The sequence below is a fragment of the Canis lupus genome, chromosome 3, assembly GCF_011100685.1.
Source record: "Canis lupus familiaris isolate Mischka breed German Shepherd chromosome 3, alternate assembly UU_Cfam_GSD_1.0, whole genome shotgun sequence".
NCBI classification, from domain to species: domain Eukaryota; kingdom Metazoa; phylum Chordata; class Mammalia; order Carnivora; family Canidae; genus Canis; species Canis lupus.
In genome coordinates, this window is record NC_049224.1 from 79752020 (window position 1) to 79767216 (window position 15197).

Sequence of the window (15197 nt, forward strand, 5' to 3'; positions counted from 1 at the left end):
ATTTCTCCAGCATCATCCCAGTCGCTCTCCAAATTGCTCACTGTGGTTCAGGCTCATTGAACTCTCCCTCTGTTCCTAGAACATACTAATCTTTTCTTCCTTCGAAGTTCTGCACTGTTCACCTACCGGGGTCCTTCTCCTCTTTCAGTTATCTCCATATCTTCTCCAGGAAGAGTTGCATCTTCCATAGCCATTCTGTCTAAAACCATCCCTTCCTTATTTCTAAGTTACCTTAATCTAGCTATTCATTTCCTTCACTTCAATTTTCACAATCTGTAACTGTCTTATTTATTGATTTATTCAATAGTACACTGTTTGTCTACCACACACAATTCTAAGTCCCAAAGTTGTAAAGATCTTCTGTGTCTCTCACCTCACCATCCTCTCTGCGTATTGCAGTAACTGACACAAAATGTCACTTAAAAGGTTTAAAAATGTTTGTCAATTGAGCAAATGGTGAAGATAAGTCTGTCGAGAAACAAATAATTAGATGTGTGTATGTACATGTGCGTGTGCATGTGTAGTCTGAGCTAAATCTTACTATTCCTCAAAGGGTAGGCTAAGAGAACCTTGTTTACAGAAATTTAAGGCAAGTTTCTCATAACAAGTGCTGATAATGTATGGCTATAAAACACCATGTTGTTACCCTCGAGGCATTATGAAATCCAGCCAAAAATGAACTGTTGATGACTAAGCCAACACTGTTTCACATTCTGCTCCATACTCAGAATAGAACATATGCCTTCATAGCCCTTACTTTATGCAAATCTGTGTTGTTTTATATTAGTTCTTTGATTTCATTTTTATGTTTGTGTAAAGGAGTTTTAAAGAGCAAATTTCCATAAAGATGGGGCTTAAATTGCTCTCACATCAGTAATTACTCTTTAGATTACATGATAAACAGCATGATTGAGTAGAATTTTATTATATTGTTTTATGGAATAGTATAGTATAGGTTTTTCTAATGATCCCTAGATCAGACTTTGTGCATTTTTGATGACCTCGGGCAAGCGATGAAAACTCTTCAGACTTCATTTTCTTCATGTACAATAATGGACATAATATCAGCTCCAGTATCTTAGAATTCTTGTGAGAAACAAAGATCTGTTTATAGACAGTATATAGCAGAAGGTCAGCCACATAGCAAGGATTCAATGAATCTTAGCATGTTCCTGATGACTACTCAGGGGTTCTCTGCTAAACTTGGCACTATTAATGTTGAGTTGCTTAAACCTACCAAAATCTATGCAAGTTAAAAATTATGATCTCTGTCCTGCAGATGAGAAAATTGTAGCTCATAAATGTAGATTCCCTGCTGTCACACAGGTTGTGGGCAGCAAAGCCAATTTATGTTCAATTTACTTGCATTATCTTGTTCTTAGTTAATAACCTACCTTCAGACTCCTTTCATTTCAGATAACCTGGCAATCAGCACCAGAAGATAAATCTTTAAATTATTGTTTCTCTTATTTGAAACTGTTGGTGTGTTGATAGTTAAGCAAGAGAGGAAAAAGATAAGAGAAAGTGAGAAAGGAAGAGAAGAAAATAGAAGTTCAGAAAAGTCTAAAATGTTAATGACAGCAAAAGCTTTAACAAAATCAGACAAGTCATCCCTCTCTTTTTCTCTTTCCCTAAAAAGGCCCCAGTAATATAACCTTACTAATTATTGGACAAATGTTTTTAATATAGGAAGAAATCAGGGAACTGTGTGAAAGAATACGTCTTATTTATTCTCTTTTAAATGTTTAAATTGGTGTTTAATTCCAAAGATGGGGGCAGGGGGTCAAAGATTGAGCATTCCACTCTCACTTCAGAAAATGTATGCTGGAGCACCATTTAAACGTTCTATGCTGCCTTTCCTGGGTATCTTTCTACAACTACTTTTCTCTCTTTCTATCTCACTCAAAGGCAAAAGTATTTGGTAGGAAAGACTGTGAAGTTTTGAGGGCATCAGAGGTGGAAATTATTCCAATTACTGTCCTGTTCGGACATACTTTCAATTGTGAAACAGCCTGTAAGTTCATATTGGTAATTAAAATCTACTATTTCAGAACCACAAACAGCATATTTCATAAATCATACACACAAGGACACTAGACATTGGATGCAAATGGAAATTTGATCCATCAATAAACAGAGTTGAGATTTTTTTCTGTTAGTATTCTCTCTCTTGACGATACAAGAGTGGTCTGTTTCATTTAAATATTATCAGCTAGGATTTAATAATATCCATCCTTTCTTGGTTTCTGCTCTCACCCATTGATTGGTGTAGAGATGACTCATGTCTTGTCCTGAAGTCTCTGTACTCTAGGCTCCTTGATATCACTGTTCATAGCTTCTTCTTAGAACTGAGCTACTTCTGCTTTTTCTGCGTCTCACCTCCAAAAGGGCATCAGCAGTAAAAGGAATCTTGAATTGTTGAAGATTAATAATTTATTTTCCAAATACTTCTCTATGGGAACAGAGGAGTCTGCCTCTCACGTTCATTTGAAGGGTCGAGGGCTATGAGACTCTCAACACTTCCCACAGAGCAGCCCTGAGTGCCAGTGGACCCTTCAGGTCCTTTCTAGCTGCATGCAGGCAAAGTGATCCAAAAGAAAACTACTCACATCCTGTTATCTCGTTTCACTGCATGAGAACATGTTTTTTACCTCCATTCACTGACTGTGTTTCAAAGAATTTTTCTAAGTTCTTCACCTTTTTTGGTCTTCTCTTATACTCTGAAGATTAAGCTGAAATAGTGCTAACTTCCAATTGTTTAACTTACACACTATACATCAAACTCTTGAGGAATTGGTGGATGTGTTTTCTTTTTAATTTTAAAATGAATGCAAGCAAAACAGTACACGTGTGCATATATTTTTAAACTGAAGATCTTAAAAAAAACAAAAATGCAGCTACAAAATCCTCTCACTGTTCAGCTCCTGATGTCTGAAAGTGACTTCACTATGGGAAAAAATCCTGGGCCTCATTTGTGTAAATGAGAAAGGAGCCATGGGAACGATTTCCTCCAGTGTGTTGCCAGAGTACACAAGCATAACCATCTACAAAGAAACTTCAGCAGTTCAGATTCTCCATACAACAATAACCAGCAATGTGATCATACATCTCACCAAGGATCCCACACCATAGGACTGACAGCCGCTCCAGGCAATCAACTCTAGAGAGAAATAGCCAGCTATGTTGGTGTTTTTGCAAGATGCATCCTTAAGGCTACATTTGCAAAGACTTTTTGATTGCGCCCTAACTATCAGAAAGATGCTAGAACATGTGTCAATGAGAAGCCAAGGTCTTACTGTGATGTTAGATATGCCTGGGTTGGATTCCCCTGATTAGCTTGCTTCCTTGGGCTAGCTATCTTATTTTTCTAAGTCTCAATTTTCACATCTCTAACTGAAAAAAAAAAGAAAAACAAAAGAAAAAAGAAAAAGGATTTTCCCAATACAATTGGCATACCCTAGTGATTTAAAGTAATGTCTCCATGTAGAAAATGCTAAATAATGTGTAAATATTATTATGAAGTGAGTTGCAAATTCTGAATCATTGTTCTTGTTTTCTTCAATCTTATTTGTTGGGAATATACTGACCACTCTTTAAGTTTAGATTTATCAAGTGTATCACATAAGGTTTTGTTAAATTGAGAATCACTAAGAAAAAAATAAACTACGAGTGGCTAGTAATAATACTTTTTAAAAATTGAAGTATTTTTTTTTCTCTCATTCATAGAAATTAAGCGCTGTAGAAGAAAATCTAAGGCTAAGGTCACAGCTTACTCTACCACCTTAAAAATGTAATTCCAATAATAGCAATTGTGACTATGCTTTTAGTTCTTCCTAAGCAATGGGAACATAGCAAAGAGTTTGACTTGTATCTCATTTAATACCCATGACAATCAGAACATTATCCATGAAGTAACCAAGGCATGGAGATAATACATACATTTCCAAGATGACACAATTCTGACACTTGGTACAGCTAAAGCCACCACATCTCCATTCCAGTAAACACGAAAGAGGAAGGGAACAATGAAAAGCATGTTTTTCAGGAAATTTCTTGGAGTTTACACAGGCAATTTTACCTTTATTTCATGGCCTCAACTCAGTAACAAATGATAAGTACTTGGCAAGGGATTCTGGGAAAGGCAGTCCTTAGTTTTAGAGACAATGTTCCATACAAAACAGGTTAATCCTCAAATCAAGCTGCCTTCAAAATCTTTGCTACTGGTGATACTACATAATTTTTTAACTTAATATAGAAAAGTTAGTCTTGGGGCGCCTGGGTGGCTCAGCTAGTTAAGCATCTGCCTTTAGCTCAGGTCATGATACTGGAGTTTTGGAATCAAGCCCTGCATAGTGTTTCCTCTGCCTCCCCACCCCACTCATGCTCTCTCTCTAATGCTATCTCTAGCTCTCAAATAAATAAATAAAATATTTTCTTTTTTTTTTTTAAAGAAAAGTTAGTCTTCCAAAGACAAGTTCAGAAATTTGGAATTTCTGATTATTCATTAATTACACATACTTAAAGCACATACTATTTTCCATGCACTTTTTTAGTACTAGCCTTGAAGAGATAAACAAGGTAAGTCCCTATTTTCACATATGTTACACTCAAGGGAGGGAAATAAATAAAATAGTAAAATAATTTAAATTGAGATATGTTACATTTTCTGCTTTTGAGTAAATTTTTAAATGTGATAAATAAAAATACCCATAGAATTACAAGCATAATCCTATGTTCTTATTAATGGCATAAGCAATATTCATTGTGGATAGAATCAAGAACTGTAAAGGATCTGGAGTTTTACCTTATTTTCAAACCAATGAGTTTTACCCATTTGCAAACAAGTAAGTTTGCTGTGATTTCATAGATGTTGGTTGAAGACTTAAGATTCCTCTGTCAGAGACAAAGAACATTACTGTTCATGGAGTGCCTGGGTGGCTCAGTAGGTTAAGCATCTGCCTTTGGCTCAGGTCATGATTCCAGGGAGTCCTGGGATGGAGTCCCAAGTCCCCATTCAGCTGGGAGCCTGCTTCTCCCTCTCCCTCTGCTGGCCAGTCCCCTTGATTATGGTCTCTCTCTCTTTCTCCGATAAATAATAAATAAATAAATAAATAAATAAATAAATAAATAAATAAATAAACAAACTACAGTTCAGAGCACAACACACAGCATGAGGTGTATCTTCATATTAATTCTCTTTGCTTTCCAAGTCCAGTGAGGGTGATGCAAACTGGCCCAGATCAATGCTGCATTTACAGTAGATTTGTGTCACAAAAAGTAACTCCAAACTTAGAAAGTCTCGATTTCTTAAAAAGGGCCTGTTAGCAAGTCAAATCAACCTTTCCTTGAAAGGGGACATTGTGTTTCTTACACTGGTTGGGAAACAAATGTTCCCTCTGCTCTGAAGAGAAACACCATCTCCTTCTTGCAAGGCAAGTTGCTATACAAACATCTATTACAAGATAATCCAGAACAGGAGCTGATCCAAAATATTCAGAGACATCCTGGAGAATTGTCTCCCACAAAATATATGTAAGACTGTAAGGTTGGTCATTGAGATGGGTTTCCACAAAAGGAGAAGTGCAAGTATTTAAATATTTAAAATACCCAAACAAAAGACCACTACTTCAGTCCAGTTACATAAAGCAGAGATTTTTTTTTATGGTAAATTATAAGAGCTGGGGAAGATGAAAGTAAAATAAGGGTGTTATTAAGTGCATTAGAGAAATCGGACTTTATCTTGGGGATACAGAGTGAGTTAAACCAGAAAAATGAGGGTGAAATAAAAATTTAGGGAAGATTTTATGGTAGACTTGCTGGAGTGGGATCATTACCATGAATCCTGGTGAGAGACACAGACACTGGAAGAATCTGGTGATCAGATAAGAAGGACAAAGCAAAGGAATATATCCAATACATTTCCAGTGTTTTGAGCCTGAATCATCATGAGAAGTATGACATACACAGAGAAACAAGTAAGTCAGGAAAAGAAGTTGTTTTACAGCTGGGAGAATCAGGCTGATTTGAATTATGTTTAATTTGATCTAGTCTGAAAATATCTCAAAGGGGAAAATATCCAATAGGATGTGGGGGCTTTGAGATTAGAAGATGTGTTGAAATCAAGCATTTGATGGATGTGAAACTGGCAGACTCACTTGTGAGCCTGGAAGCAAAATAAAATCTCAGACCCTTCTCAGTTCCTGACCATCTTGTCCACTGTGGATGGGGAGGGGTAGAGATTGCCCAAGTAAGGCTAAGAAAAAGAGTATTTTGTACAAATTGAGGTCACTTCCTGACATGAAAGAACTTTTTATTCTAAATGTTAATAAGTTTCTGTATTTCACAGACCTGAACTTTAGTTTCAATCTGAAAAAAAATAAAATAAAATTACGTTTCATGCCGTCTGGCAAGTATGGTGCTGTCTCTTGTTGCCCCGAGCATGTAAGTGCACTGGATTCAGTTAATTAGTAAACTAAATCTTCCCTGTCTAAAATGTCCCTGAATATTTCTTCATTGCTTTATATACTCTGTGGAGTTATATTAGAATTTGAGGACGATTTAACTGTAATTTGAGTTAGCTGAATGGCACAGAACACTCTTCAACTTTTCCCTCTGGCAGTTGATTTATTTATTCATTCCTTCACTCACACATTTAATTATACAACAAACTCTTCTTTATCAACAAGTTCATTGCAACGCATTTTGCTAGGTATTATATATTAAACAACAATGAATCAACACATTTTATATCTCATTTCTTGTTAAAAAAAAAATCTCTGCATCAAACCTTAGGTTTAGTAATTGAAATAGAGTGGTTGTGCCTAAAAACCTGTCATCGTGCCTACCCCAAGTAAGGCTCTGAGCCACAAGCAGCATAACCAACTATTGTTGACTTAGGTAGAAAATGTTTTTTTTTTTTTTTTTTTAAGAATATATTTTTGTAAAAAGAAATATGGGAACTGCCATCACTCTGGGAATGCTGCAAAGTCAAGGTCACAACATGAGCAAAAAACAAATGTGAAAGGGTTCAGGGAGAACAGTGTGTGCTTCATAGTCTGTATCCTGAATCTTACACTGCCACTGTCAAAAGCCATGCATATGAGTATCAATCGCCAGGCTCTACGATTATGTCTAGACATCCTGCTACAAAGCATCTCTTGTGCTCCAATCCTTTACCTAGACCTCAGACCCCAACCCTCCTGTCACAATCCTCCTCATAGATTCTCATCCTATCCATTCATTAACTGATCTTCCTCCAGTATCTGCCATTGGGACATTACAAATGAGCAGAAATAGTTAACCAGTCATGAACAAAGCCAATGTTTAGACACTTTATTTTATAGTCTTACAAATATTTCCTTATAAGTAGCAGTTAACCTTTTGCAAATATTTTGGAGTCTAATGTACTCCTGGGCAGCGATACGTATTTTGGACAAGAAAAAACAAAGACACTAACTTTGCCTTCAAGATGGTCACTGTGTAGGGGCAGGCCGTGAAAAAAGCTAACTATCCCTTATATTCACTATAATAGAATAAATATTCTCAAGGAGATTTGTGTAAAGAATTCTCAAAATACAGTTGAGACACTAACTCTGCCTGTAAGTAGCCAAGAGAAGCTGAAAAAAAAATGGAGTTTTAAAAATACCATTTAGGCATAAACATAATTTCTTTACTTGTTCAGGTGTGGATGTCCCCCTGTATTGTCAGTCAAACATGCACATTTAATTTGTTGAAGTAGTAAACTGTACCTCAATGAACATAATTTGGCTAGCCTCAAACAGCATCCCAAAATCTACAGTCATATAGCATTTGGGGCCTATCTTCCCAAAGCCCTGGGCTACACAATAAATTTCCTTAATATTACAGTTGTTGGATGATAAGGGGAAAATAACATGTAACCAGAAAATAGAATTTTAAAAGCCGTTTTTAATGTACCAAGGAAATGTATTCTAGAAATGAATTCTTTATCTTCGAGATTTAATCTGCCTGGGGTACATTCTTGGGATGAGAGGAAGACAAGGCAAAGGTAGACATAAATGGAAAAGTATTCAAAAGTTTACATTTTAAGCTTTCCATTTGATATTTTAAGGTGTCGTAGATATTTTTGTGAGCTCTCTCTGTGTGAGTTGAATATATCAGCCTGCTAGTCTGTGGAATGCCGCAAACAGCTTAGCAGCGCATTCAGCACAGATCATGCATTTCTACATCATTCAGAATTTGGTGCAAAAATGTCACCAAACTTTGGCATTTACATTAATAGGAGACATTTAATTTTTTTTTTTTAATTTCATGAGGTGGAATTCCTGAAATAATGGCTTTATCAGTTTGCTGACAGACTCTTACAGGAACTGGGCAACCTGATTCAAAGTGTCTCACTTATTCAGCACATCTTCTCACTCTGAGACGGTATGGGCCATATTCTTTGGGGGATGTGAAGTAGCTGGCTGTTGCAAAATATTTCCTGCCATTCTTTGTTTTCCCTCAAAGAGAGATCCTGGTTTTGCTTCTATGGAAAATAACTGCTCTGGATTGTAGAATTGTTTCCATGAGAGAACTTTTGAAAATATAAATATATAAGAAAAGTTCAATATTCAAGGAAGTAATACTTTCCTAGAAACATCTTACTCATCAATAAATTGCATGATATAAACTGCTAGGATAAATCCAAGAATGGAGTATGAAAAAGGGGATGGTTGGAAATTAGTGGGCAACAACTTTCAACGCCAAAGGCTGGAGTAAGTGAAGATTGAGGCTGGATCGGATACATCAGATTTCCACGTTGTAAAGATTAGTAAATCCCTAAAGCAGGGAAATTTTCCAGAAATAATGGGTGCAGAGGATGCATCAACATTGGAAGTAAGCCAAAATATAGAGAACCTGTAAACAGAAAATGAATTAAATGAAAAAAAATAGAGATCCTGATTTAGCGAATGCGTGTTGAAGGATTTACAGTGTAGTCTGCATGTGTGCACGTGCATGCGTATGGTTAGCAAGAATTAGTACCAAAGCATTTTGATGGTGGGCCTTCGTCTCAAAAAGCTATAACCAGATCCCTGCAATTGCCTGCTAATACTGGAAATCATTGCATGGAGATCAAAAAAAATTTAAATCTGGCATCTGAAAATCTTTATTCTTATTTTATTTTATTTTTAATATATTTTTATTGGAGTTCTTTAATTGTTAAGATTAAACAGTAATGATGAAAAGTACAAGAAAAGACAAAGAAAACATAGTAAGTCTGTCAAGTACAATAACATTCTAATAGTTTTGGGGTACCTGGGTGGCTCAGTCAGTTAAGCATCCGACTTTTGCTTTCAGCTCAGGTCCTGATCTCAGGGTCATGAGATCAAGCTTGAAATTCTCCTCCTCTTCCACCTCCCCTTCCCCAGCTGGAGCTCTCTCTCCCTTTCTCTGGCAAAATAAATAAATCTTTAAAATAAATTCTAATAGTCTTATTTTCAGAAGACTAAGTTGAGACCCAGTGTCTTACTTGATGTGAGAAACAAGCACTATTAATTAATATGTACCTTCCCTGTGATATTTCACTGCATAACAAACTACCCCCAAAATAAGTGTCTGAAACATTTGTTATTTTACACCTTGATGGTGTAGAATAGCCTCACTCAAGTCTGGTTGTGGGCTAATGTTATGTGGAGTGACAAGGAGGGCTTGCCCAGGTGTCTCTTATCATGTAGAGAGTTAGCCTAGACTCACAACTTGGTATAGTCAAAGTTTTCCCAGGATTAGCAAGAGATAGGATGCCTTACTCTTTCCGGATTCTTTTCCAATCTGCTCTGGCATTACATTTGTTATTGTCTGTTCTTCAAGTAAGTCTCATAGATTCTGCATCTTAATGTAAAGTCCTGCAAGGTCATATTGCAAAGGGATCTGAATATGGAGATGGGGAAAATTGATTACTAATTTTGTTGTCAATAAATTCTCCAATTCTTGTTAACACCAATCTATTATTTCTAGAAACGATCTAAGAATATTGTTAATTTTGTCTTGGTGGGGAGTACACTCCCACCTAGCAAAGGAAAGAATAAAACTAGGGCTTACTTGTAGTAATTTAATTTGAAAAGTCATGCCTAAGAGCAGGAGAAGGACTGGAGAGAAAAACATTAAATAAATAAATAAATAAATAAATAAATAAATAAATAAATAAATAAAATAAAATAATAAAATAAAATAAAGTAAAATAAAATAAAATAAAATAAAATAAAAAGATGAAGTCAATACAATGGTAAATTCCTTAATTGATCCACTGGGGGAACTGAGGTTTGATCCAATCAAGACCTTCCAAGAACACATGCCATTAGTCTCTGAAGTATCAAAGCATGGAAAAGGAGGGAGTTTTTTCCACCATCACACTCCCTTTGGTCAAGGGCTGCCCCATAGTATATAATGCCCTCACATTCCCAGGTCATTCTGGCATCAATAAGTGGGTTTCCCCACATGTAAACCCCAGTGTAGTTAAGGAATTTCTATGGGAAAACAAGAGAAAACAAGACACATAGAGTGCAGTTCAAAAGTTGGTTACTAAAGCAATGCCTAGAGGAATATGTGGATCAAGAATCATGTAGAGCACAAAAGATTTCTAAACAGCACTTGAGCACAGTTATCACATTTTGTGTAAAGAAACTATGCAAAACTTGTTATATGTGTTACCTCGTTTAACCCCCCACTATAACTATCAGAGAAATTAAGTAATTGCCTAAAGCCACAGAGTGATTTAGTGGAAAAACTGAGATGTGAAGGCAGGTTTTCTAACACCAATGTCTGTGCTTTTTTCAATGTACTTTACTTTCTAAAATTCTCATATGTAAGTGTGGGGGTTGGGGTGTGTTCCCTTTTTAGTGAGGGATAGAGATGGGGTGGGGGTTATCAGGCATGGATACAGATTATGGGATCTTTCTCATTGCTCTATTATGCAAAGTAGTACTTTTATAATTTACTCATTCAAAAGCAAACCGATTTATTTAGAGACTTTTAAATGATAGAAAATGGAGGGGGATATGCAGTCATACACATACAAATTGAAGTTAACAGATTTGGAATTTTTTTTCTCATCAGAGTGAAGTTGGCTGGTAGTGTTTTCTCTTGGGCCACATAATTCCTGGTCCCTCAAGTCAGCAAACAGACAGGCAGGGAAATAACGAAATGAGGGATATTTTAAGACATAGTGCGGATAATGCATTTGAATGGAAATTGTATTTCCATGATTATACAGGTTCTAAAAAGCTGGTTTACTCACCAGTGCTTCAGCCAGAACCCTCTATTAATGATCATTTCTTTACATCTTTCAGTAAAATGAAAACTGATAGACACGATGATGGCCCTAATATATTGTGAGACCATAAAAATGTCTTCTTGGTTATCATGGCAGTGAAATAACTCTCACTATAGTTTTCTCATGATTTTATTTTATTATAAGTTTAGGGTATTACTGGTTCATTTATCATCCATATAAGTTCATTAACCCTAAGATTAGATTAAAAAGAAAACTTCATTCTCCAGCTGTGTAATAAAATAGAGAATTACTATAGAAGCAGTTAAGGGTATATGTGTTGCTTTCATGAATGAACAAAAGAGGTCAAATAGAGAAACCCACTGAATTTTATTGCTGTCTCATAAAGAGTGTATATAGTACCCATAAAGAATATGGTGGGAAAGTAAATTATTTACTGTGAGAACCCTGGCTGTGAAATCATTTATATACCACTAAGGGATTTGCATACAGTGGAGGAAGGAAAGCCTTGAGAATCATATTTCTATGCCTTCCTTTACTTTTCCATCTGAGTATAAGCTTCTTAGATTTTAGACACACGATCAAAATGTCTATCATGAATTTTCTGGGGGATAATGGCTGAATGGATTTAGGACATTTTAAAAGTTTAATTATGGTTGTCTTTATTCTTTAAACAATATAATGGACTTTCTCGGACGTTTAAGGTGCTTAAAAAGTGTATTACCAGGTACTTCAAGTGTATCTTATGTAAATTGAAATACCTGCCTTTTGTATCCCTTAGAGAACATACTGAGACTCACCTACATAGGGAGCAGAAGAGTCCAGGCCACCTGAAAATAGACTATGGCTTATGGGACTCTTTTTTACCATACAGTGATACTCTACGAATAGCCCTGCATTCCTGGAGAGTATTCAGAGGAAAGAAAAAAACATCATTTTGCAAACTAGATTGCCTCTTCACTGAAAAATAGAATGGCAATCGATTATTTATGCTTTTTAAAGCCACTAAATGTTAATATTGGCACATTTGAGAAGGAACAACAAAGAAACGTCTTTATAAATTTGAAATCCTTTTTTTTCTTTTTTTTTTTTTTTTTGCATAGCACATTAGAGTTTACAAAATGAATTCACATATATTGTTTCAACCTCAAAGGAAACACTGGTGCTAGAGATAAACATTAATTGTCACTCTCACTTTACAAATGGAAAAGCAGAGACTTGAAGAGGAAGTGACTTTTTCAAAGTCAGGGAGAGAGGTAGGACAAAACCGGAGCTGGAATAGATTTATTTTATCCTGTGCATCATTTGCTGAGAAGCACCCCCACCCACAGTCTGAGTAGGCAGCCTACAGCCCACCCCCTCCCTCCCTGTGCATGTAAAGTCATGCTCAATTCAGATACAGTGCCCTTGCTCTTGGGTTGAGCAAAACTAGGTGAGAAATTCCTGAAGCGATTTTTTTTTCCTCAAAAATTGGCATTCCCCCCCCCCTGCAACTTTAGTTCATCAGCTGTCATTTCTTGCCTATAGCTGTATGGAAATAGAAAAAATAAGATACCAACAATTTTTTGTAATATGCTTGTACTAATATCAGAAGAGCAAAAAACAAAGTTGTGGATTCTATCCTATAAGGGTAGTAAATAACCCATTTAGGTGTCAGGGTGACTGATTCAGGGCACTCCTGACAGAAAGATTAATGCCATATACATTTCCCAACAAGTTTCCATCATCACAGCGGCAATACAGAGAAATGATATTTAAATGTCCTGATAGTCATACTAATGTATTTGAGGGAATCTCTCTATCTCTCTCTCGTATATATGTATGTATGTATGTCTTCTCCTTTTTATAAATTAAGGACATTGGTTTTTCAGAGTTCCAAAAATTGGGGCAATTTTAACTGAAAGTGATAACAGAGAAATAACCAGAATTTACAAATAATTTTGATATCTCAAAAGATAAAGGGACAACTATAGAATCAGTGCATGGAATGGAATGTGATGCCATTTTAACTCTATGTTTCTCAAAACCAAGTATGAAAATATGTATATTAAATTAGTTATAGACTTATATGTATATTATACATACATAATATAAGTATATGCAGTTTCAAGTGTAGAATTTAGTGATCCATCACTACATTTAACACCCAGTGCTCATCACAGGTGTCCTCCTTTATCCCCATCACCTATTTGGCCCATCTCCACATCCACCTCCCCTCCAGTAACCCTCAGTTTGTTCTCTCTAGTGAAGAGTCTGTTTCTTGGTTTGCCTCTCTTTCCCCTCATGTTCAGTTGTTTTATTTCTTAAATTCCACATTTGAGTGAAATCATGTGGTATGTGTTTTTCTCTGACTTAGTTCACTTAAAATCATACACTCTTGCTCCATCCACATCGTTGCAAGTAGCAAGATTTCATTCTTTTTTGTACGTGAATAGCATTAAATGCACTGTATATGTTTTTAGAATTTCACAGTCCTCCATATTTTGAGTAATTATTATTAGAAAAGAAAAGGATAAGAGAAAAATCACCTTTCCTTCTGTTTTTTTTTTTTTTTTTTTTTTTTGGTGTTTCTCAAATTGTTAAGTAATGTTAGGCTACACTTCTTTATAATTGGACTACTACCAATACAGAAGATATTTGCAAGTGTCTTTTTTGCAATCCTTTAGAAAACATCAAGAGTTTCCCTTTGCATTGCTATTTTCCAAAGTCTAACTCTTTGTTGGTAAGTAAGGATAGAAATGAAAATAATTGAATCTGTAGACTTAGCTTCATACACATATTACAGTGTTCCTTCTTCCCACAGCAGTTGAATATAGTACACTCAGTTGATAGATACAATACAACCATGTTTAATATTTGACGTTCTGTAGTAACTTCTTTAAGACTAACAGTAAGTGGGAAAAACTTTGGTCTTTATGAGGTCTTTGCACAGAGAGTATTTATTTTTCTCATAAAGTTACATCACACTTATTTGGATCAACCAGATCAAATTTACACTTCTACTTTTTCAAGTATAAATTGAAACAAGAAAGGGAGAGAGATAGGGACAGAGAGACAAGGGGTGTTAACTAACACTTACTTACCTGAATCACAGTCCTGGTCTCCATTCCCCCATAAATCCTGTGCCTACAGAACACCACTCCTCACAAGAGAGCCAGTCCTTTGCTTGCAGAATCAAATTTTTGTTTCCAAACCTGTAATGCCAATTACATTTATTATTGTGATGAAAAAATAATTAAGATTATGCAAACATATGAAATCTGAACTGAAGATGATTTTTGTTTTCATGAAGTAATGTTTTTGGAGTAATTAAAGGTTGCCAGTGAATTTTTTTATAGGACAATGGTGAAAGGCTAGACTATATACCAATTTGGAAGTTCCTTTCAGATCATTTATATAATGTCCAGTCCTATTGAAATGGTAAAGATGCAATGGGGGCTGAATTTTTAGCAAAATAATTTAAAAAAAAATTAATTTAATTTATTTATTCATGAGACACACACACAGAGAGAAAGAGAGGCAGAGACACAGGCAGAGGGAGAAACAGAATCCATTCAGGGAGCCCAATGTGGGATTCGATCCCGTGTCTCCAGGATCAGGCCCTGGGTGAAAGAAGCACTAAACCACTAAGCCCCCCGGGCTGCCCCAGTAAAACTCTTAATACAAAATTTTTACCAGGAGATTAAAATAGGGAGGAGGGGAAGCTTAGTTCCCATCCAAAGATTGGTGAATAAATACATATGTATATGTTTTATGTGAAACTAAAGTATTTAAAATAAGCTAAAAGGCAATGTTAAGGCTTGATTTTTACTTAAATCTTGATTATCTCCTATCAACTTAGGCTTAGTTCTCTTCAGAATTCTATTAAAGTAGGTCATCCTCACTTATTACTACAAACATGTCCTATTTCCATGATCCTTGTGGATTCTACACACGCCTCAAACACTGA